The following is a 24,182-nucleotide window of genomic DNA, read 5'->3' as shown; positions in this document are numbered from 1 at the left end:
GCTACAAATTCAAGAGATCTCTAAGCTAGGAAGGTATGTGTTTGAGTCAGTAAATAAAAACTTTCGCAAATTTCAAACACACGTGTGATGGGAGAAATTGCTTAGAGTGACTCACTTAGGGAGGTGAACAAACTTACTGGTTCCCCATTGGCAAACATAAGGTAAATACGGCAAACCTTTCTTTCCAAGAACTAAAAGAGAACTTTGAACAGAAGGGAAATAAAGCCCTAAAATCATTCCATTACACAAGAAGAAGAAGAAGCCAGGCAGAAAAATCTTTTAAATACACGTAGTTAGGAACAGTGTTAGTACAGAAGAATGTAATTGCATTTTGGTTTCTTCTAACAACAAACTCAGTGGGGCAAACTATGATGAAAGCTAAATCCACAACTGAGAAAAGCTTTTCTTTTCAAAGTGCAGCCTCTGGGTCTTTCCAGTAATAATGCTATGAGAGAAGAGATTAAGTCTTAACAGGTAAGGATGGTCTATTCAAAAATACTGTTTCTATTTAGTACTTTGTTGTAGCTGTGCCCTTTCTGTGACATGCTGTTCTTCTACACTACCTAACAGTCACACAGAACTGCCTGAAGAATTTTAACCATATTTGGAATAAGCCATTTCTTATAATGCCTCCTTTCTTACCCATCAAAGGGGCAGACTTCTGCTTCAGTGTACAGGGTGTGGTCCGAACCATGCTCTGCATCCGTGGGTTTCATATGCATCAAGACATAGAGAGTGAGAGGACTCCCATTCTTTTGCAAGTGTCTTGTGAAAACCTTGATTTTTTTAAAGAATCATTGAATTATGTCAATAAAATACCAATAAATTTTTTTTAAAAACATAAAATTAGTAATGTTTGCATTTCAACTCTTTGATAATACATATTAATATTTCTTTATCTTAGAGGTGATAGTATTTTATTCTAATGAAGTCTTTCTGTCCAATATTTGGCAAGCAGAACTCATTCTTACCAATTTGGGCTTCAGAAAAAAAGCTTATCCTTTTCAATTTTTCTTTAGTTTTTGTAGAAATTGTATTTAAAGCCACTGACTTTATCTTCTCTCCCATAAGGACAAATGACTCCAAGAATTATATTGTGCTAATTTTTCTCTCCAATTTCCTCTATAAACTTCAAAAGTAATTTATTTTCTAAAATTGAAGAGCCACTTGATCAGAGAGCAGGTGCTATTCTAGAGTCACTAAAAGGGGTTGTACATTTGTCTTTTTATTTATTTTTTAATTTTTTTTCATTTGCCTTTTTAAAAATCAGCATTGTGACTGTTTTTATACAAAGCTCTGTGTTCTAGGATATCTAGGCTCCAAATTTCAGGGATAGAGAATACTACCTAGGAAAACAAGATGCTACAATGGAATTATAGAGCTACTTTAAAATTTTGACCTCTGGATTCTGTTTAATGTAGGGCTGATATTCAATAAGGCTGAATGAATTACTGAAACATGCCTCAAAGTCATATGAATGGTATAAAAGCTGTTGAAATAGTAATCAAAGCAAGTTATCTCAAATTCTGAATCTTATAACTAAATTCACCAGGATGGTGGCTATTTTAAATGATATTGCCATTTATTTCTTCATGTTCTAATTCACCACTCTGAGATCATAATGCATAGAGTAACCCCTACTGGCCAGTCTACTCTATGGCTTGTACTAACAAGACACAGGAGAATGGATGATTTCACTGATACACTTGTAATCACAGGAGCAGCTTTCCGACATTGCCATTAACAGCAATACTGTCACCTTTTTTTCCCACCTAGCTCCTGCAGTGATCCGCTTGAAGATCTTAGCATATTTTACTTTTATGAACTTAAGTTTTAATGACCATATTAGAATTTGTAAATTTCTGGCAATATAAATAACATGTTTAACATCTGTTAAAATAAACAGATAAAATTTGCTCAAATTAAAGAGTTTTGAAGAGGTAAAATTATCTAACGATGTTTGGAAACATCACTACCTACTACAAGTTAAGGAGTTATGGAGGGCAAAGAGTGAATGCACTGAGGGTATGTCATTAGGATGTTAATTTATATGACAAAGCTGAATGACAGGTAAAGTGACCAAGGCATTGACATATCCAACCCACATTTTTTCTGCTTGCAAGTGACATGTATGACTCTAGACTTTTGCATAAACAACATGCCGATGTTGTTCTTTACTGCATGTTCAAGGGGCCAATAATTGGCTTGAATTTTCTAAGCTAAAATTAGGTAAATAAACTTGTGCATAAGGAGTGTACCATGCATCTATTACTCTTCCGTAACAAGAGATTCAGGAATGAAGCCGAAACTGGACAGAGTCTAGAATAAATCACACATATAGAAATATTCTCACTTCTTTCTGAACCCACTGAATCTCTCTTGCCTTCCTTATAGGGCTGTAAAAATTAAGATGAACTGAGAATAGTTCATTTTAGATAAGAAAAAAAGATACAGAAGAACACTGATGCAAAGGAGAAAGCTGTGCCTTGGGCATACACATTTTGCCCACTATATACCAAGGTGGGTTGCATTACTGCCCTTAACAATTCACTCCTTTCTCTAGAAAATTTGCAAGTGAATTTCTAGGCCTTTTTGTGGGGTAGGGGATATACTGCTTTGCACCATTGTCTAGTTGGTCATAAGCTTTCTCGGGTCAGTGGAAAGTGAGGGGAAGTGACAGTATGTACTTTCAAAGCAAAAACTCTAAGAAGCATCTTGAGCTTCCGCCTGCTCTTTTCCCTCTGCCATGAGGACAGCACACCCCATGTAGGGGTTGTTCCTTCAGCCTGGATCTTAGAATGAAAAGACAGTGCAGAGTTGCAGACCAGCAGCACCTACATGAACGTAACCAAGAAATACAAGCTGGGAATCTTAAGACACTATATAATCATACATTAGAAATAAAGAAGAAGAAGAATAGCATAAGTGGGCTGCTGCTGTTAAGTTGCTTCAGTCGTGTCTGACTCTGCGACCCCATAGACGGCAGCCCATCAGGCTCCCCCGTCCCAGGGATTCTCCAGGCAAGAACACTGGAGCGGCTTCTCCCTAAATCTAGGATTCTTTGAGCACTGGTTAGAGAATCCGTTAGGGCTGGCTCAGTAGCATGGTGACAGAAGCAACAGCAGCTCAGTGGTCACAGACCCAGCCAACTATACCCTGAGAAAGGCTTCATTTAAGCCTTCTCTCCACTTTCTTCTAACAGATCTAGTGGCCCATCCTATTGAATCAACAGGAAAATAAAATACTTCAGATGGAGAGGAACTCTTTTATATGATCTCAAGGGAAAGCCTGAGCAATTTATATTTCTCTTTGTGAATCTTATGTGCCAATGGCCAAGGTACAGGAGAATAAAAACGTATACTGCAACATCTGGGCCTCAATTTTGCCAACAGTGGAGCAGATGAAGTGATTATCTGTAGCCTTATTTGCACTGACCCTGAATATCTGTTATTTGTCACAACAGTTTGAGTGCTTTAATTTCAGTTTCCCATGCATATGATCACATTACTCATAGAGTTTACTTTTTAAAAGGTCTGAAAGAAAATTATGAGAACTAAACACCACCCACATACTGAGTTTGCTATTCCTAAAACAATTTTATAAACTCAAAAGAAGAAAAAGCACTCTCTTTAAGAAACCACATTTACCCTCTCCCTTTAATTGCATCTAAGAAATCAGGCAAATCACCTTCAATGAAAAGAATTTAAACAGTTAGATACTCACTGTTTAATATTTTAATTTTATAATAGTTAATATGTCAAACAATGGAAAACAGGTAGAGAAGGGAGGGAGATATTCCCAGATTCCAGAAAGATAACTTTTATTTCTGCTATTTATCATTGATAGTCTTCTTTTCAAGACAGAATGTATATTTAAAACATTTCTAATTCTATACAAACCCTTTTATGAATAAGGTAATGTAGGTACAAATAGACATCTAGGATTCATCAGTGATGAAATTTTAAGTGAAAAATGTTAACCCTAGTTTAATACATACTAAGTTCAAAGAAAGTATTTATTATGAGTCAGTGTTTCATATTAAACTGTGATATTTGTCAATATCACAGAACAATATTTCTAAAATAAGTAATTTATTTCTTCATCACTTACATAGAAAATAAGAGTTAGAAATTACCCATTTGTTTATTTCCACTGACATTTTTCAAACAGAAAATCAGTTTTAAATCTTGTCTTTGCCATATGAAAGAAATATTGAATAATAATTTAATCTGTCTGATGTTTGCTTGGTTATATTTTGATATTTCTAACTATTTATATTTTTCTGAGCAAATAAACGATTTCACTATATGTTCAATCTCTCATAATACCTTATATACCTTCTTAAATAATGGCATCTATAAAATAGGAGGATCTATTTATAAATTGGTTGCATTTTCAGTGTCCTTTCTGGCAACACACTCCTGGGCAACTGCTATGGAGACAGAAAGTATCAAAATATATGGCAGAAATTTGAACCATATCAAGGCAGAAGGGCCTGACAAAGGTTAGCAGGATAACCTAACATTCAGCTCTGCTAGCTTTCTTTAGCTCATCTCATCTCAATACACATACAGGAAATATCTCCTCTTTTTCCACCAAGTTAAAAGACAAATATCATACGATATCACTTCTATATGGAACTGTTAAAATATATATATACACAAATGAACTTATTTACAAAGCAGAAATAGACTCACAGACATAGAAAACAAACTTATGGTTACCAAAGTGGAAATGTGGGGAGGTTAATTAGGAACTGGGTATCAACAGATACACACTACTATACATAAAACAGACAACAAGGACCTACTAAAGCACCAGGAACTGTATTCAATATTTTAGAATAACCTAAAACAGAAATGAATCTGAAAAAGGATAAATATGTAAATGAATCACTTTGCTGTACATCTGAAACACTGCAAATCAACCACACTTCAATAAAAACAAAAAAACAAATGTAGAGCTTTGTTTTAAAATAAAAGCTAAAGTAATCAGTGGTTGCCTGCTTTTTAAAGCATTTCCTTCATTCTAATATACTTTATAAACAGTCATAATATTGACAAAAAATTGTAGAGTCAATGAAAATTCTGATGCTAATACCAACATTTGGTTTTATTTTTTGTTCATTCAATAATTTCCCAAGGATTGATAGACATTTATGTATATGATATACAAAAATGTGTATGTATACATTTATGTTATAGAACCTGACATATGCATTTTATCCTCTAATACCCTACAAAATTTAATAATCTTCATTTATTCACATTTTTGTGACGGTCAATAGATATTTCATGCCACATAGCTTGGCTCTTATTTTGACCCAGTCAAACCTACAACACAACTAAGTCTGTGACTGTCCAAGGAGCTATGTATTAACATATCTATTTTGACAGATTCAGATCATTTAATATTTTGGCAAGTATAAAATGTTTAATAAGAGCTTTTACTTGTATTGTTTTGTTTTAAATTTGAGAAGAAGTTAACAATTCATGAATAGCATCATCTTTTGCATTTAAGAATTCAGATTTTATCTACTATTCATTGACATCTATTGAAGGACTTTATGTAGTTTCATTTTAGAAAGATATCCCTGGCTGGCATAGAGCTATAGTCTCCAAAGATGGGTATGCACATGCTAGAGGGTAGTCAAGCCATCCACAGGGGATGAGAAAAAATATAAAACTGTCTGTGTGCGCGCATGGAAACCCTATATACTTTTGCTTTAGTCTTTTTAACTTTACATATCAGTACACATAAATAATATAAATTTATACCTACCTAGAAAAACCTACTAGGAGTTCACGTTCAGTCTTTTTTTACCCTTTTCTTATGACGTATCAGATCAAGATGTTTAAAAACTAGCATAAATGAATCAGAGGCATAAAATCAGTGAGGGGTCTGATAAATAAGGAAAAAGATGGTGTCCTGAACCAAGACATAAGGAACAGAGAAGAGGAGGGAGATCTATCCACACTTATGTGATAAAAATGGCAATAACTGACTAAAGGTGAAGAGAGGAGGGGCAAGGGAAGGTGAGTCTAGGGAACATGTTATATTGTTTGACGGTGCTCAGACTCAGGGAGAAACTTATGAAATTAATGATATGGACTTGGGAATTAGAAACAAAGATCTTTTGGTAAAACGTTTGAGAGAAACAGTGGCAGAGAGGGAAAAGATGAAAGGAAAATGACGGTGAACTCCATACTCATCCTGCCCTAACTCAACCATAATGGTTCAGTTTTATCCATTTTTCTACACTGGAGCTTGGTGTACAGGGTTTGGTACCCAATACTGAGAAATCAATATTTAAGGGCATTTAAAAAACACGTAAAATATAAATGGTATCTATAAATGAAGATTAATGCTTTAAAATTTAAGCCGAAGGAACCAAGGTTTACCTATATTTAAAAGCATTTCCTTCATTCTGATGTATTTTAGGAATAGTCATAATGTTGACAAGAAATGTGTAGAGTTGATGAAAGTTCAGATGCCAATAACAATATTTTATTCTTTGTTACAGCTAACTCTATATTTCAGATAAACCATTTTTTAAAATGGCAAACAAAGTTACATGCATCAGACTAAAATGAACATATTCTCCTCATTACCATTATCCTTGCTGCTGCTGCTGCTAAGTCACTTCAATCGTGTCTGACTCTGTGCGACCCCATAGATGACAATCCACCAGGCTCCCCCATCCCTGGGATTCTCAAGGCAAGAACACTGGGGTGGGTTGCCATTTCCTTCTCCAATGCATGAAAGTGAAAAGTGAAAGTTAAGTTGCTCAGTCATTTCCGACTCTTCGCGACCCCATGGAATGCAGCCTTCCAGGCTCCTCCGTCCATGGGATTTTCCAGGCAAGAGTAATGGAGTGGGGTGCCATTGCCTTAGATACCGTCAATTTTCTGTGGTCAGAAATTTTTGGAATGCCATCTCATCTCGAAATGATACTCAATCCTAGGTTACTAATGCCTAAGGAAACACATGATTGTGTAGTCATGTACCTAATCCCCAATATAAGGTAACGTTTCTTTTCATTATCATGATCTCTTGCTTCTCTTCCCCCTAAAATTGGATCTAATATACCACTCAAATAAAGTTGAAATGTCACCAAAGGAATATCAACTGGTGGTTTTCCCAGAGTCTTCCTAGAGTGATGGGAGTAAATATTCCATAGTAGAAATGTCAGTTTGTAACTTGAGCTCCCTCCAGGTATTCTGGCAAACAAAGTAACTACGACCTTGTGATCAGTGCTAATGGATAGACTTCTCCACATTATGGTAGTGCACTTGCTCTACTTCACCATGTTCCAAGCACTGTTACTGGTTCAGACATTCTAAACAGAACCCCAAAGTGATGGAGTAATTATCATACTCTCTTGTGAATATACTTTTTCTGCCTCAGGTCACTGAATTTCTTACTTTCCTCAACATAAAATTCCTACCCAAAAAGAAATGTTATACAACTAAGAAAAAAGACACTAATAACATTACAATCAAAAGAATTCCTCCTTAGACCCTCTAGCAAAGTCTTACAATTGCATAGTTTTATATATTTGACTGTGTGGATCACAATAAACTGTGGAAAATTCTGAAAGAGATGGGAATACCAGACCACCTGATCTGCCTCTTGAGAAATCTGTATGCAGGTCAGGAAGCAACAGTTAGAACTGGACATGGAACAACAGACTGGTTCCAAATAGGACAAGGAGTACGTCAAGGCTCCATATTGTCACCCTGCTTATTTAACTTATATGCAGAGTACATCATGAGAAACGCTGGACTGGAAGAAATACAAGCTGGAATCAAGATTGCTGGGAGAAATATCAATAACCTCAGATATGCAGATGACACCACCCTTATGGCAGAAAGTGAAGAGGAACTCAAAAGCCTCTTGATGAAGGTGAAAGTGGAGAGTGAAAAAGTTGGCTTAAAGCTCAACATTCAGAAAACGAAGATCATGGCATCCAGTCCCACCACTTCATGGGAAATAGATGGGGAAACAGTGGAAACAGTGGGAGACTTTATTTTTCTGGGCTCCAAAATCACTATAGATAGTGACTGCAGCCGTGAAATTAAAAGACACTTACTCCTTGGAAGAAAAGTTATGACCAACCTAGATATCATATTCAAAAGCAGAGACATTACTTTGCCAACAAAGGTCCATCTAGTCAAGGCTATGGTTTTTCCTGTGGTCATGTATGGATGTGAGAGTTGGACTGTGAAGAAGGCTGAGCCCAGAAGAATTGATGCTTTTGAACTGTGGTGTTGGAGAAGACTCTTGAGAGTGCCTTGGACTGCAAGGAGATCCAACCAGTCCATTCTGAAGGAGATCAGCCCTGGGATTTCTTTGGAAGGAATGATGCTAAAGCTGAAACTCCAGTACTTTGGCCACCTCATGCGAAGAGTTGACTCATTGGAAAAGACTCTGATGCTGGGAGGGATTGGGGGCAGGAGGAGAAGGGGACGACAGAGGATGAGATGGCTGGATGGCATCACTGACTCGATGGACGTGAGTCTGAGTGAACTCTGGGAGTTGCTGATGGACAGGTAGGCCTGGCGTGCTGCGATTCATGGGGTGGCAAAGAGTCGGACATGACTGAGAGACTAATCTGATCTGATCTGATATATTGCCTAGGTACAGAAGCACATAATTATTGCAGCATATTAAATTATTGTATTTAATGTGAAGATCATCTGAAATGACCTAACTTACTATAAATGCCAAAAAGACTAATTCTCTTAATATTTGCTGGATTCTTTAATGGGCCTTTCCCAAAAAAATAACAGTAACAACAAAAAAATCTCCAAAAACATTCTTTTAGAAACAAAAAAAAGGAATCCTATATAGTTACTTACAATTTATTAAACATAAATCTTTAAACATAAAACAAAATCCAAATCTTTTGGATTTTTTCAGTGAGCAATAAAGGGTCTCTGACTAAACAGATTTTTAAAAAGTATCCAAGGAGGAACCAAATAGCTCACTCACTGTCTTTTTATGCAGTTACTGTGCCTTTTATTCGTAGGAATGCATAGCATGACTGTTACCAAAAAGCACTCTTGGATGGTAGATTTTTTAAAAAAGTAAACAACTGAATTATAAAAAGTCCTAGCAATGATAGAGTTCACAATCCTTTGAGAATTTGTCCCCTCAACCCTCCTAATTCTTGGATTCTAAGAAGAATGAAAGTGATAGCCTATAATTAGTCTATGTTAGGGGTATGACAGATGTTATTGGTGTCAAAGTGAAATCTGTGTTTTTTTGTTGTTGTCGATATTTGAGCTCTTTTCTGCAAGATGGACCATGGTACCTTTTTCCAGATGATAGAGACTCGGTTTCCCTGTGTATATTAAGAATGTATAAGGTAGGACCTAGATGCTGTACAATGAACAACGTGTTTGGTTCAGACTACGGCTGAGAAAATGACAAAATAAAAAGCAAAAACAGGGTAACTCCATGAAATGCACAATCTGAGTGAATATGACATTCCAATACAACTTCTGGTCCAATTCAAAAATTTGATTTATTAACTGTCAGCCATTTAGCAGAACACATACATTGCCAGTTAGCCTGAGAAACTTCACTAGGCTTGCTCAGCTTCCCTGCCAAAACTTTCTGTTATGATTCAGAAGAAAATATTTCTTTCATCAAACCTTCCTCTGGGGGCTTCTTTACCAGGAGGCTTTGGCAATTTCATGTGACAAGAATATAGCTTAAGATGAAAACCTTACATTTTATATCAGTTGGCATGCTCTTGGCTTCAAATAATAGAAAACTATGACTCTGCTGGCTTTAAAAATGAGGAAATATCACATTTCAGCCAGCAAAAAGTTTAGAGACCAGTGACTACAGGTTTGGTTACATGGTATGATGGTAATATCCCGGGCTCATCCTTTCCATGTTTCTGCTCCACATCCTCCATGTGCCAGGATTCCTCTAGTGGCCACAAGATGACTACCATAGCACTGAGGTCATTTGCAGACATGGCCAATCACAGAATAAATGCTTGCAGTGAGCATCTGTAGTTAAAAAGCCTTCCAGCAAACTTGCTTCATACCTAATGCTCCAGAACTGTGCCACTTGTCCATTACTAAAACAACCGCTTTTGGGGAACAAGAGATGATTCTGATTAACGTAGACTATTCAATGTACCCCTCACCAAGAGATAAGACTGCCTTCCCTGAGAAGAGTGGCATCTGAAGAATTAATATCTTTGGCAGAAGAAGAGACAAAATAGATAGCAGAGAGGCAACCACTGGTGCTTGCTACATTTAGAAGAGTTATAGCACTGAATGTCATTTGACATCAAGTCCCCATCTGTGTGTGTCTAATTAAAAGAAAAGTGTTGGAGAAGATGGGAATCACTAAAATCATCCCTCTTCTCTCATGAAATTCAAAACAGTGCCACAATTTATTAATCAGACTGACTTTAAAGGCTGGATAACTACTGCTTTTCCCCCTTTATGAAATTCTGATAGAGTTTCCAGGACATCAAACAATTCTGGTTCTCCTCCTACTGCTTTATCTACTCAGGTTCATCTCTATTCACTAGCTCTGCATCTACTTCCTGCTCCACTTTTGAAGATTTAACCTTAAGCCTTCTTCTCTTTCCTTTCTAAAGTTTCTCTCAACCACTTCAATAGCTTCAAATAGCCCAATAATACAAAGTTCTTCCTAATTCATACCTCCACCCTGACCTCACTTTTAAGTCAGGAATAACTTACTGGCATCACCTGCTAAAACTCAAATTCAACAAATCTCTCCCAGCCTCATCGTCTCTCAAGTCTTGATCTTCTCCTGATTTCCCTACTTCTATTCCTGCCTCCTCACTCCCAGTTATTCAGGCCTGAGCCCTAGAATCACCGTGGGCGTCTCACTCTTTCTTAATGACCATGTTAATTTCTGAAATATGTTATAATATCTTTGAAACACCTATACTATCTGTCCTTGAGTCTTTCAATTGTCCTCAGCTTAAAGACACATTACCTCTTAGCCAGTCTAATCCACCAGTCTTATGGTTTCTTAGACCACACACCCGGACTATGCTCCCATAAAACCACTTCAGATGGATTTTCCAACAGCATTCCATCGGCATCCGCCTGCTAACTCTTTTCATCCTGTACTTGAGCTCACTGGCCACTGGCTCTTTCCCCAAATTACCTGTTTCTGGCATTTGTCCAGTGTTCTCTACACTGTCTGTAATTATGCTGTCCTTACTTCTGTAGAAATCCTACCCATCCTTAAACCTTAAAGGGTGAGAATAAGTATATCCTTAAGACTACATATGATTGACTATAGCAGTTTAAATCTCATTGGCATTTTTAAACTGGTATTGAGCAAATACTTGAAATTAATGAAAATTTTAAATACTATGAATATGTAAAAGCAGAAGTAAAGGTTAATAGGCTATGTGTAATAGAAAGTGTTATCAACCTCTTTAATGCTATATAGTCACAGTATGCTTGTAAGACATCCTCCTGGGATTCTACTTACGTTTATCACTTTTATGGTCAATGCTGATATCTCTCTAAGAATTAATTCAGCTACTTAAAAATAGGCTACTGAGGGTCATTGACTCTTTTGGAATGTAGATGCTAATTGAGAAGACAAAATAGAAACTGCTGGATATAATTAGGGTATGAAAGAAAAGAGAGACACAATTACAATATTATGATCATATGAATAAATTCCCTTTATTTAAATGTAAATAGCTACTTAAATCGGAGAAGGCAATGGCACCCCACTCCAGTACTCTTGCCTGGAAAATGCCATGGACAGAGGAGCCTGGAAGGCTGCAGGCCATGGGGTCACTAAGAGTCAGACACAATTGAGCGGCTTCACTTTCACTTTTCACTTTCATGCATTGGAGAAAGAAATGGCAACCCACTCCAGTGTTCTTGCCTGGAGAATCCCAGGGACGGCGGAGCCTGGTGGGCTGCCGTCTATGGGGTCGCACAGAGTCGGACACGACTGAAGTGACTTAGCAGCAGCAGCAGCAGCTACTTAAATATCCAATATAAATGCAGAATTTAAAATAAATATTTACATAAATGTTGATTGATCAATTGCTCCTTTACTCATGCTGAAGTCACCAACTATCCCTCAAAAAGCTGGTTTCACACTAACGTACTGCACAGAATGGTTAACTTTCAACCATTTCTGACCTGTTGCTGTGCCACACTGGACACTATAGGATGCAGTGCGTTTGTGGAGAGTCCTGGATTAGGACACTGCCTTTCAGCACTTAAAATATTTCATGGACAATTTCTAAGACCACAATTTTCATTCCATATTTTGAAGTCACAATATGGACCATAAGAATTCTCTTTTTTTCCTGTGTAAAAATGTTTTCACAAGTTACAGACCCTTCTCACAGTCTCAGAATTTTTTTTAATCCATTTTCATCCTCTTTTAGTTATGTGAAAATAATGTGAAAACATTAAATAATTTTAAGTCTGTATCTGTATTTTACCAGTCAGTGCCACATTTAAGACACAGTATTCTGGGGATCATCTAGTTCAAATCCTTAATTTTAAAGAAATAGATCCATGACACTGCACACTGTCCATTCCCTAAGTGTTCCTCGAGTTCAGCTCTCACGTTATGCAAAATTAATCTGTGTCCCACTTTGTCAGTTCTACAGCAGTGTACTCCCATCAACAAGTGCAGAAAAGGCAGTGGCAAGTTGACGGAAAATAGTACAGCATTATGGTAAAGAATACAGATCAGACTACCTGCTTCTCCATTTTCTCATTTAAAAATTGGAAATAACAATCATGTATCTAACTTGAGTTTCCATGAAAATTATTTAGGCTAATGTACACAAAGTATTTGGAGAGTACTTAACATATAAATACCTAGGGTCAGCTATTATTATTGTTTTTGTTGTTACTACAGGATTCCAGTATTTTAATGTATGTGATGAGCATATACTAATTCTGGAATTGTGAAGAGAGGCAATAAAGAAAACTGAGGGTAAAACCCTTCTATGTCAGGTGTTAATATTTTTGAGTCAATCACTGCAATGATCAGCATAGCTCTCTTAGTTACTATTCCAAGGAGAATTTTAAAGTACAGACACCCAACATATACCCACACAGTTTCAACATACATTTCCACGTGCAAAGTGTTTCTGAAGATAGGGCAGAATGAAGTATAAGCTCTGGCTATTTAACCTGGGCAACTGTAGCAGAGTTAAGTATGATCCGTGATCCTGTCTTAGTTGATAATTCCCTTCTAGAATCACCAATCTAAGAGGCAATGTATAAATTGAGGTCAGGTTCTCACCCTGGCTACAGCTAACAGCACTGCCTTGACCACTCTCCTCTGAGCTGGAGGATCAAAGTAAAAATTTATCAAAGATCCAAACAAAATTCAGGCAGACAGATCACCATGTGAAAGAGCAATAACTCCTCTACCTCACAAAAGGATAACTCCTGTTTGGCTAGAAAGATGAATGGTAGGTGACGAAAATACAAAATGGTATACAGGGGTTAGGGAGAAGGCAATGGCACCCCACTCCAGTACTCTTGCCTGGAAAATCCCATGGATGGAGGAGTCTGGTAGGCTGCGGTCCATGGGGTCACTAAGAGTTGGACACGACTGAGCGACTTCACTTTCACTTTTCACTTTCATGCATTGGAGAAGGAAATGGCAACCCACTCCAGTGTTCTTGCCTGGAGAATCCCAGGGGCGGGGGAGCCTGGTGGGCTGACGTCTATAGGGTTGCACAGAGTCGGACACGACTGAAGTGACTTAGCAGCAGCATACAGGGGTTAACAAAGACAACAACCATGATAATTATGTATCTTTCCAAACAATAAAGAGAAATCAAGTATTGGTTTATTGTTCTGCTGTTAAAAAAAAAACTTTCATCTGCTGTTAAAAAAAAATATTTCACATTAAAAGCATTACCTGTGGAATATTCAGCAAGTGCTGGAATTCCTTGCCCCCAGATACTTTCTAAATAGTTAAAATCATTAATTCTAAGAAAACTTGCATAGAAGTATAGAACTCCTAAACTTGGGATCTTTAAAACATTGCTGAGTTCCATACTTCTCTAGCACACTCTTGGAGAGAAAATGTTTCACATATTCATAAACTCTCCCTAAATCTTGAAAGTCTGCAGGCTAAAAGGCAAAGCTGGAGCCCAAGTGGAGACACAGCCTCATTTCTGCCAACAACATCATGCCTGGCCAGGCCTGAAAAGTTTGCCAAGACCACACAGAGACTAGATGGTAAGCTGGATTGAGAATTCTTTTCCCAACTGGAAGCCGTTCTGAACTCCTGCCTAAAGTTGGAGAAAATGAAGAGGGGCCAAAACCAGAAACCATTAAGGCTCAAAGATAATTACTATGGAAAACCAACAAGCATTTACCTAATGATTCCCCAGAGCCACTCCTAAAAGAAGGAATGAAAAGGAAATGTTTACAGCACCCACAACACAAAGATTCAATGCAGTCAATGAACCAAAGAAGAAAAATCCAGCTCTGAAACTTGATAATAACCCAATATTACTCCCTTCAAATTTCTGAGTAGTTAGCTACATTATAATAATATAGCCAAATATATAATTGTTTTTTTGCATATGTGCTTAAAATACCAACACCAAATCACCACCCTGAAATCACCACCCTGAAAAATATTGTATGAAATCAGTAATTCTTTCTGCATAACCTATTTTAAATTTTATTACTGCAGATTTTTTTGTCTTTAAACCACAAAGGGAACTGTTCAACATGACGTAATACAGAGAAATCCAGGATGCATCACAACTACATTTCTCTAGGATGTAAATGAAAGGGTCACATGTGATGTTTAAAAACTGTAAAAAAAAAAAAAAAAACCCTTCTAGATCTAAAGTTCTATAGAACAGTTATGTTTTCATGTACCAAAAGAGAAAGCAAAGGATTTTTAATATTCTGAGCTAGAACTATTCACCTTTCCAAACTATACCATTGAGACTATATATTTATTGACAAATAGTTTAGAAATATATCATTTAGCTTAGAAATGTATCACAAACATACTGTAATTTGGTTCACTGATATCTGAAGTACATGAAATGGCTACAACCATATTTTCTCTAAAATAAGGGCATTAAAATGATCTCCTCTGAATCCTTTGTACTCAATTTTCTAAAAGTCTACAATTTTACAGATATGAATAGTACTTCTTACAGAGACGTCTTCTACTCCATTTTAACAAGTATACATCTTTGCTCAGGAGGTGGACACTTTAGATACATCCTCGTGCTCTGAGGGGTCTGGCAAGGCCTTGGGGATGGGACAGTAAACAGCCCATGACCGTCTGCCTATGACTGTGAGAAGGCAATCTCTCTTTTAGTTGGTTTGCAGAAAATGACTATGTACACTTTACAATATTTTCCAGTATTTCTATTCTTTAATTCATGGCTCACTGACTAGGATCCAGTTTCCCAAGCAAGAACAAGATGTTTCCTTGTTTCTGATGAGTTTTTGGAAAGTAAAGCAGCCCTCCTGAATTACCTCATAAAGGCATACTTAATGTTCTTCCTAAGTACTGATTGTTTCCTTGAATACTGTTTACAAACCAAATCATTAGCCCCTTTTGGAATACAAAGTAACACATGCTACCTGTTGCCTTGATGATTTTAATAAATTAAAACCCTATGGGAAGTATACAACAGTCTCATCGTCTTCTAGGCCTCTCTGTGAACTGTACTTGGAAATTCCCGAGCAGCTTAACTCTATGGGGGAGCAGGATGCCATCTAGTGATCAGACAAGAAATCACATCTGTGGATTTTCTCTCTGAACTAGGTATTAACAATGAAGATCTGCACTACTGATCAGAATTGAAAGAAGGGAGATATAGTAGAAATTCCTTGGGCAGGAACTTCACCTAGTTATTTGCTACATATGCCATCCTGCGTGGTTATTACTTTTAAAATCTGAGTTATAATAACAATGTTCCTGCTATGTGTGTGTTTTAGTTACAAACTCTGCGAGACGGTGAAAGACAGGGAAGCTGGCATGCTACAGTCCATGGGGGTCCCAAAGAGTCAAACACGACTTAGTGACTTCACAACAATATTAACATGGCATTTCCAGTCTCTTAGGGTCACTTGCTTTTTTAGTGTCACTTTTTAACTTCAACCTACTAATGTTATAGCCATGAAGTGAAGTGAAGTGTTAGTCTCTCAGTTAAGTCCAATTCATTGTGATCTCATAGACTGTGGCCCATCAGGCTCCTCTGTCCATGGAATTCTCCAGGCAAGAATACTGGAGCGGGTAGCCATTCTCTTCTCCAGGGGATCTTCCGACCCAGGGATTGAACCTGGTTCCCTGCATTATAGGCAGATTCTTTACTGTCTAAGCCACCAGGGAAGCCCCAATTATAGTCAAATAGTTGCAAAAAGAAATGTCTTTATGTGGAACATTGCCCTCAAAGCTCAGACCCAAGGTAGCAGCAGGACCTTGTTGTGATCTTGGCCCCTTGGAACTGAAGTGGTTTCGCATCTTTCCAGGAGAGCCTCAGATTCTTCCAGGTTGTATCACCCCCGAGTTAGCATATCCCAGGCTCGCAGACTCAACAAAGCAGGGTGGGAGACAGCTGGGCACAGAGGGGGAATCCCGTTTGGCAGGGACTGTAAACCTGCAGAACTAACAAAGCCCCTGCTTCCGCACCCCCTCCTCAGGCTCCTGCAAGCACATCCCCCAGCCTTGTATCCCTCTCTGTTCTACACTGGGGACAGCAGGACTTTCTCCCCATCTTCTCCTTCCTGTCATTATCCCTGCCCCGTCCTTGAAAGGTTCTCCCCACAGTGACACTGGACAACCTCTGTCCCTGGGGCTGGAACCATGAAAAGAAAGTTCAGCACTCCTACACTTGAAGATAACTTTTTATTAACTGAATTATTGTGTTTTTTCCATGGACCAAAAATTTTTTTTCCACTGTCCCCTTATTGATGTCACCCAGTTTTAATAAAAGAATCTTCTGGGAAAAAAAATCAATGAACCATGTCTTTGGTTCATTAGAAGTTAATGAGACTTTTGAAACAGAATTTCAAACATTGCATTATAAAATGTTTTTACTTAAAAATGCCTCATTTTATTGGCTTTATGTGATCCCCTGTTGGGATGCTACTAAACTGTTGAATATTTTAAGACACAGAGGAAGAACTACCATATGACCCAGAAATCCCACTCCTGGACATATACCTGAAGAAAATCATAATTCAAAAAGATACATGCACACCAATGTTCATTAAAGCATTATTTACAAAAGCCAGGACATAAAAGCAACCTACATGTCCATCAACAGATGAATGGGTAAAGAAGATGTGGTACGTATCTACTATGGAATACTACTCAGCCATGAAAATGAAAAAAACTATGCAATTTGAGGAGATGTGAATGGACCTAGAGACTGTCACACAGAGTGAAGTAAGTCAGAAAGAGAAAAATAAATATTGTATAATATTGCTTACATGTGGAATTTAGAAGCATGATACACACTTACTTACAAAGCAGAAACTGAGACACAGAAATACAGAATACATATACTGACACCGGGAGGGAGAAGATGGGAGGGGTAAATTGGGAGGTTGGAACTGAGATAAATACACTACTATGTATAAAATAGGGAACTAATGAGAACCTACTGTATAGCACAGGGACCTCAGTGCTCTGTGGTGACCTAAATGGAAAGGAAATCCAAAAAGAGGGGATATACGGTATACCCATGGGTTTCCCTGGAGGGTCAGTGGTAAAGAATCTGCTTGCAATGCAGGAGAGCCTGGTTTGATCCCGGGGTCGGGAAGATCCCCTGGAGGAGGGCATGGCAACCCACTCCAACACTCTTGCCTGGAGAATCCGATTGACAGAGGAACCTGGCAGGCTATAGTCCGAGGGCTGCAGAGAGTTGGACACAAATGAAGTGACTTAGCAGCAGCAGCAGCATGTATACATATGGCTGACTCACTTCACTGCACAGCAGAAATTAATATAACATTGCAAAGTAACTATACCCCCCAAAATTAATCAAAAAGAAAAGAAAAATTAAAACACAGAGGAAAAAAATAGATAAAATAAATGGCATATTACTTAAAGAATTAAATGTTACTCAACATGAACTAAACGAGTTCCTTATTGTCAGGAAAAAGCACCTGATTGTATTTCTAGTTTAATCCCGGTGTTATATAGATGTCAATAGGGTGAGGTACACACTTACCTGGGCTTGGTTAACGCCCATATTCTCCTGGCGGATTTTGCCCAGTCTTTCCCCTCTGAAGAGTTCTACAGAGACGAGGAACATGTCTGATACATCTTTTCATCTCTACGGGAAATTTCTTTAATCATACTCTTACTGTTTAGTGACTTCTAGGCAAATCATGGCATATATGTGACAGCATCAAGTATATAGTATCTACGCTGCACTTGATGAAAAGTAGATTTTCACTAGGGGTATAATGACTTTCAGTGAGACTATTCAGATATCCCCTTTACCCAATAAATCTCTCAAAAACATTTAATTTTTCTATAGAGTAAAATTCAAACAACAGCAGGTTGGTATTTCTCCAGTTGCTGAACTGGGACTCAAGTTAGTAATTGTTCCATAATATTCAGTAAACTTCCCATGACACTAACACTACTCCTCTCAAAGTACAAAGACTGTGACAGGGTGAACAGAAACGCTCTTTTGGTTTTTTTAACTAATGCGTCCAGGGATCCTTACAGCTCAGCCATGCAACTGTCAATCATAAAGTCACAACTGTTTCTCCCTACGGTAATTAAATTCGTGATTACAGCCTCCCAATGCATAGGTGTTTGAAGGATATGAAATGACAAGGCACATATAAACCCTCAAGACATCCTGGGGAACAAATCAAACGTGTCTGTGATGGAAACAAAAAGGGCTTCAGAGACTTCCGAACTGAAGGCAAGTCTGACTCTTCAACTTTGAAGTCAGAGCAGCGCCTGCACCTCTCTGTCTTCTTGTGAAGATGCTCCCTGCTAATCTTAGTGACCCAAAGTTCTCATTTTGGTGCATATGGAACTTTCAAGAGAGTGATACTTTTCAAGGTAATTTTGAAATGTCTGTTAAGAAGCACACTTGTGACAACATTAATCCTAAGGGATCACAGTGTGACCCAGAATGATTTTAAATTTTGAGAGGGTTTGCCGGCTGAGATGAGGGATCAAGTTGTATATCCAATAACACAGAACACACTTCTGTTTTATGAAACAGAAGAACCCGAAGCAATAACAGTACAAAACTACTTTTGTAAATAGTAGTAAATCTTTTGAAATAAGGAAAACAAAATCAGTTGAAAGTGGTTTTCAGTGACTAGTTTTTTAAAAAATCAATCCATATAGTTGTATGCCTCGAAGAGTTTTCTTCAGAATCAACTTTATGTTTAGCATTGACTTTGAGATAACTCATATTTTTAGACACATTTCATATATTTCAAAAGATTAAAACATGTATGTATTTATACCTTTATTGAGTCAAACAATATTTACTGAAGGCTTCCCTGTGACAAGCACAGGTTTGAGAATAATCTACTTGAGTTTTATGATACAGATTAAGCCCAGATGTAGTGTTAAATCTGTGATAAACTAATAAGGCAGCAGAGAGCTATGAAAGCTGAAGGACTTTATAATTTTTAGAGTGCAAAGAATCACTTTATCTCTTGTAAGCCTCAAACTACTCTGTTTGGAAAAAAAAAAAGAAACTAGATGAATATACGAAGTACTGAAAAAATTACATAAACATACACACATGTATATATGTACATACATATTATATATACATACACACATACACTGAAGTATGTATATATTGTATTGCATGAGAAAGCAGCAGGAAATAAAATGTAGATAGTTTGAAAAGGGGAAAAATGAAAGAAAAGAATAGGTATAACTCCAAATTCCCTAATCTTGTCAACTGAAAGAAAAAACTGTTTACATTAGTTTTCAAATCAGCAACTATCTGTATACATGCCCACAAAGTAACAGTTAAAATGGGCATTATTATGCTACCACGTGGGAAGACCCCCTGGAGGAGGGCATGGCAGCCCACTCCAGTATTCTTGCCTGGAGAGTCCCAGGGACAGAGGAGCCTGTCCGGGCATGGCCCATAGGGTCAGAAAGAGCTGGATACAACTGAAGCACCTCAGCATGCACACATGCTATTACACATCTGCAGGAAGACAAATTCTGGGTGAAATATATTAAAATGTTTCTCACGGCTTAGCAGTCTCACACCGTGATTTTAACTTCTATACTATCTGTATTCCAGTGGTCTGGCTTCTCTTGATCCACCTAAATAACATACTACTTAGCATTTTTCTAGCCTTTTCTATGTAGAAGCTTAAGGTTTTTTGAAGTAATCATCAATTTATTGACTCTAAGAGAGGATCATCAATCAGCCAGAACCATCTGGGACAAGTGAGAAATGGAGACTCACAGAAAGTCAAGTTACACTGGCAATAATTTTCTTCTATTGTTCTTTCTCATTGTTCTTCTGAAAAGGAACAACAGGAGTTATGGATTTCTCAGAATTATAGATCACAAAGCTCAGTCAAACTGCTTTTTCATATACATAGAACTGATGCTTGGAATGGCAGATTTCCATGACTATAAACATGACAAAGACTGTTATTGACAATGACTAACTCAATAACGGCAGAATGGGCACTGATGTTATTATAATGGTGTTAAATAGGAGAATTAGAAGTAGGTTTTCTGAATTAGCCCTGAGCTATCCAAACAATCCAGGAATTCATATCACTCCACTCCCCATCCATCTGTCCCCTTGGCCCCTTCTGGGTGTAAGTCTTCAAGAGGAGACTTGATTGGTGTATTTGTTACCAACCACATTGTTCACTCTCTGGCACAGCCTACCGTGAATTTGGGTACATTTATGATCATGTCTCCACTAAATGTTTAGTTCGTGGGGGACAAAACCCTCACTTATCTTTGTATTTTCAAGTCCTAGCAAACATACCGGAGAAGGCAATGGCACCCCACTCCAGTACTCTTGCCTGGAAAATCCCATGGACAGAGGAGCCTGGTGGGCTACAGTCCATGGGGTCGCTAAGAGCCAGACACGACTGAGCGACTTCACTTTCACTTTTCACTTTCATGCACTGGAGAAGGAAATGGCAACCCACTCCAGTGTTCTTGCCTAGAGAATCCCAGGGACGGGGGAGCCTGGTGGGCTGCCGTCTATGGGGTCACACAGAGTTGGACACGACTGAAGTGACTTAGCAACAGCAGCAAACATACAAGTAATCAATAAATGATGAATTGGGATAAATAAATGATTGCATTATTGCTTAAAACTGAGGTGCATGCATAAACTGCTAAGGCAGTAAAATGATGAGTTAGTCCCCCAAGACATTCAAACACCTTAAACTCATCACCAAAGGAATGAAAAAGGTAGTCTTGGCTTGCTTTCAGGAAATGCGTGATGTTTAAGAAAATTCTTGCTAGATTATTTTTTAATTAATCCATTTATTTTCATTGGAGGGCAATTCAGTTCAGTTGCTCAGTTGTATCCGACTCTTTGCACCCCATGGACTGCAGCACGCCAGGCCTCCCTGTCCATCACCAACTCCCGGAGTTCACCAAACTCATGCCCATCAAGTCAGTGACGCCAACCAACCAGCTCATCCTCTGTCATCCCCTTCTCCTCCCGCCTTCAATCTTTCCCAGCCATCAGGGTCTTTTCTAGTGAGTCAGTTCTTCGCATCAGGTGGCCAAAATATTGGAGTTTCAGCTATTGTGATGGTTTTTGCCATACATCAACATGAATCAGCCACAGGCATACATGCGGCCCCTCCATCCTGAACCCCCTCCACCTCCTCCCCACCCTATCCCTCCAGGTTGTCACAGAGCACCAGCTTTGGGGTGCCCTGTGTCATACATCAAACTCACACTGGCTATCTATTTTATATATGGTAACATATATGTCACAATACTGTTCTCTCAAATCATCCCACTCTCTCCTTCTCCCACTCAATTCAAAGGTCTGTTCTTTACAACTGTGTCCCTGCACGTAGGATCGTCGGTCTCATCTTTCTAGATTCCATATATATGCATTAATATATGGTATTTGTCTTTCTCTTTCTGATTTACTTCACTCTGTATAATAGGCTGTAGGATCATCCGCCTCATTAGAACTGACTCAAATGTGTTTCTTTTTCAGCTGGGTAACATTGCATCGTGTATATGTACCACAACTTCCTTGTCCATTCACTTGTTGATGGACATCTAGGTTGCTTTCATGCCCCACCTTTTGTAAACAGCGCTGCAATGAACACTGGGGTACATGTGTCTTTTTCAATTCTGATTTCCTCAGGGTATATGCCCAGTAGTGGGATGCTGGTTCGTATGGTAGTTTTATTTGTAGTTTTTAAAGGAATCTCCATATCATTTTCCATAGTGGTTGTATCAGTTTGCATTCCCACCAACAGTGTAAAAGGGTTACCTTTTCTCCACACTCTCTCCAGCATTTAGCTAGATTATTCTTATTGTAATATTTTGTCATAACTTTTTGTTATAAAAGTAATAATATTATTTCAAAATTTACTTAAGATCTAACGATATATACAAGGAAATAATAATACTATCAGATAGAACTCATTTCATCTTTTAGTAAAGTATCTTAAAATGTGTAACAAACTTCATTATGTATAGTTTTGTGACAAATATTAATGTTAGCATCTCTATCATTTTTGTAACCATATGGTAGCATATCTTAAGTAGTCTGCTATTGATACATATTCACCTCAAACATTTGACTATTGTTGGTAACTCATTAATGAACATCTTTATGTAATGTACTAGATATTACTAACCTTGGTAATATTTCTAGTAAAATTTCAAATTAATCTCAACAAAGAGTCAGAGACAAGGTTATTTCCTCAGTTTCTTCTCTCTGGTACTATTGCCTGGAGAATTCCACAAACAGAGGAACCCACTGAGCTCCAGTCCATGGGGTCACACAGAGTTGGAGACAACTGAGCGACTAATGCTTTCCCTTCACTTTTCACTTCACTCAATCTTCACGCAAACAGACCATTCTGGTCTGTATACTATGTTGTTTCCCAATATCAAGTCATCAGACCTGTAATGATCTAAATTCCATAGAAATCCTATATAGGATAATGGTTTAGTAACTAGATCTGTATCCAGACTAAGTATAAGAACACTTATATTTACTTACAATGAATAATGAATAATCTGCTTTTATGTAACTCACATAGAACTGTCATTAAAGACATTGCTCCTGTCTTTTACAAAGATACTAGTGAAAACCCTAGCATTAATCACAGGATGAACATTTTAATGCTGAAGATAAAAATATTACCAGGTTTCCCTATTTACTATTCTTTATGGAAATGCAGATCTATGTTTAACTCTAAACATAAAATATACTTTTACATTTGTGTTTCTGACTAAGCTTTACATAGTCCCTTTATAAATTTGTTAAACTGAATAGTTTTAAATCATTTTTTAGGAAACATGAAAAATACATAGATAAATAATAAGGTTGCTTTTATGTCCTAATTTTAATCACCTATACTAATCAAAATAAGATGAGGTACAAATAAACAGATATCAAAACCCAGAAATACATTTGGAATTCACTCAGAAACATGGTTGAAAATAATCCTGCACTAATATTTGTCCCTGTTTTTTTCCAGATGATCCTGAAGTTTAGCCCAAGACAAAGTTCAGCAGATACTCTGACTTAAACCATAGCTATCCACCCCAGGAAAAAATAATACTCATTTCGCCTGGGTATTTAATGGTGTGAGGCAATTCTTATTATTTTGTAAATGTGATTATTAGCACCATATTTTAAACATAAAAATAGAAAATGCAAATTCCCATATTGTTTGACTAAGCCCTAGATGAAAACAAACTTACAAACTGAAACAAACCAACTGAATCATATTTCAAATGAATAACACAGTTGCACTGAATTGGGATGGAAATGGGGGTGAAGGGAGAATTAATCAAATGACTGTCAAATACAGGATTAGACACAGAAGGCCAGAAAAATATTAACTAATATAATTAAAAGGCTTACAGGCTTTTTTTTTTTTAATGTACTCTCTTTTTTCCCACATAGGCACAGGTTAGCAATTCCGAAAGTATTTTGTAAAACTACATTCTAGGATTAA

At 37.6% G+C, this 24,182-nt stretch overlaps 1 protein-coding gene across 8 annotated transcripts in view; it reads right to left on the bottom strand.

The window, feature by feature from the left end:
• Window positions 1-24,182, bottom strand: part of PDE4D (phosphodiesterase 4D) — a 1,605,399-nt gene that overhangs the window by 688,055 nt on the left and 893,162 nt on the right. The window lies entirely within an intron of this gene.

This window comes from Bos taurus, chromosome 20 (genome assembly GCF_002263795.3).
Source record: "Bos taurus isolate L1 Dominette 01449 registration number 42190680 breed Hereford chromosome 20, ARS-UCD2.0, whole genome shotgun sequence".
Lineage (NCBI taxonomy): Eukaryota > Metazoa > Chordata > Mammalia > Artiodactyla > Bovidae > Bos > Bos taurus.
This window is presented reverse-complemented; position numbering and strand designations above follow the sequence as displayed.